We start from the raw sequence: 2613 nt of genomic DNA, 5'->3' as shown, positions 1-2613 counted from the left end.
TCCTCCTAGGCCAACGTGATACCAACTCGACTCATATGCAACACACAAGACTCTTTCGTACTAAGAACAGTACCTAATATATTAAACTAGACTCACAAACACCGACGGGGTACAACGGGGCACGGGAAAACACAAAACGAGACCAAACCATACCAGCCCGGCCACTTTCTAGCGGGTGGCCGGCGGGGGAAAACTTCACCCGCCGGAGGCAAAGAGATTTGCAGCGGGTGGCCGGGGGGGGGAAAACTTCACCCGCCGGAGGCGAAGAGATTTCCAGCGGGTTGCCGGCGGCTGCCCGCTGGAAGTCCTGGGCAGCTTTGGAGGGTGAGTGGTGGGGACTCCTTCCCCCCACTTACCCCCCACTGGAATAACACGATAGGCATAATTTTCCCCAACTTGGGAATTCATCAATTAACACGCAAGACGGGACTAAACACATTCCAACACGTAATAACAAACGGAAACATTACAACGGGTTACCCCAAGACTTCAACACAATTAAATCCTAGATTCATGCTCCTAATACAACAAGACTCAAGACTCAATTCCCAATTATGCAAGAACATCAAGAAACGCAAGAAACCATATATCAATCCTAGAAAGGGCTCTAGACAAATCAAAATACGAGGACGCCAAGATTATCACATAAACGTCAAGATTATCGTATAAGCATCAAGATTATCATATAAGCATCAAGATCATCATATAAGCATCGAGATTATCACATAAAAACAATATAAACCCTAGGCAAAGCTCTATCAAGACTCAAGCACATAATCATATATCAAATGAGCCAATGAATAAGATATAGCAAGGAAAATAGGTTTTGTTGAGACATGGGTTACCTCTTAGCCTTAATCAATATCCTTGGCTACCATGGTACTTTCTCTAAGATCTTCTTCCCGTAGGTTCTCCTACGTTTGCTGGCAGGGAGATTCCTGGGAATATCTTGTGTGGTAGAATTAACTGTGGTGGGGTTTCTAAATGCTTCTTAAGTCCCTATATATATATATATATATATATATATATATATATATATATATATATATATATATATGTATATGTATGTGTGTGTGTATATATATATATATATATATGTATATATATATATATATATATACATATATATATACACACACACACATACATATACATATATATATATATATATATATATATATATATATATATATATATATATGTATATGTATATATATATATATACATATATGTATATATACATATATGTATATATATATATATACATATACATATACATATATATATATATATATATATATATATATATATATATATATATATATATATATATACATATACATACATACATATATATATATATATATATATATATATATATATATATATATATATATATATTTAGGAGTCCTAACTAGGGTCTGAATAGTAAGGATTCACCTATTCCTTATAGAACTAAGGATTTGGTTTAAGGATAAGGGTCCATGATCCATGGTGGGCCACCTTAATTAATTAAAGGGGATCATAACCCAATCAAATCCTTTCTAATTATTATTAACACGGGGTGTTACAAGAGCCCTGCCCGTAGACCTGCCCGCGGGGTACCATACCTCACAGCCTCGTTCCCCACTGGTGGGTCGGCGGGTAGGCCACTGCCCGCCGTTCCGCCCGTGGGTACAACCCTGTACACCACATTTTCCCTTCTGGGAAATTCATCTCCAAGGTCAAGTTCAAGTCCAAAACACCCAAAACCTCACAGACAACAAAGATATGACTTGAACCCAAGAATAGCTCAAAGAATAGCATTCAAAAACCCTAAATACAAGCTCTAAACATGCATTATCACAAGATCATGCATCAAATCTCACAAATACACCAAGAGTCATCAAATAGAAGCCAATAATCTTTCATAGCAATAGAAAATAGATTTTGTAGAGCATGGGTTACCTTTGAACACCAAAAACCACTTCCTTTTCACACTCCTAAGCCTCTCCTTGAAGCTCTTTCTCACCCAAGACTTCTTACAAAACAAAACCACAAAAAAACACCAAAGTAAGATAAAGATACCTTAAAACTAACTAAAAACACTAAACAACTTAAGATCTTACCCTTTCCTATGCTAGGGAGGTAGAAAGGTGGAATCTTTAGATGAAACTTTGCAAGGATAGAGAACCCTTTTTCTAGCTTGGAGAGAAAGCTAATGTTTCTTTAGAGAGAAAGTGGAGTTTTTATGACTTGGCTAGCATGGGAAATGAGTGAAATGTCTTGCTAGGGAAAACTTGAGCATCAAACATGTGCGAAAGGTCAACTTTACCCTTACTAAAGTTAGGAAGACAAAAAGGGTTGAGGTACAAAGCATAAGGCAAAAGGTACACATGGTTGACTAAGGAGACAAGTCAAATTCTAGTCCCTCAGCTATCAAATTTCAGGATTTAGAAGGAAATTATCAAAGGAAAATTAGGATTAATTCCTCAATTAATCTCAATTAAGGGTTAGATTTATGGGGTGTCACAGTGTTAATATAATAGTATTGAATTATTCTGTTTTAGAGACTGGCTTATCATTGAACTAGTATATGACTGATAGAGCAGTAAGTGTATCAGTGATAAGACT

The sequence above is a fragment of the Ipomoea nil genome, unplaced genomic scaffold (assembly GCF_001879475.1).
Source record: "Ipomoea nil cultivar Tokyo-kokei standard unplaced genomic scaffold, Asagao_1.1 scaffold1416, whole genome shotgun sequence".
Taxonomy (NCBI): Eukaryota; Viridiplantae; Streptophyta; class Magnoliopsida; order Solanales; family Convolvulaceae; genus Ipomoea; species Ipomoea nil.
This window is presented reverse-complemented; position numbering follows the sequence as displayed.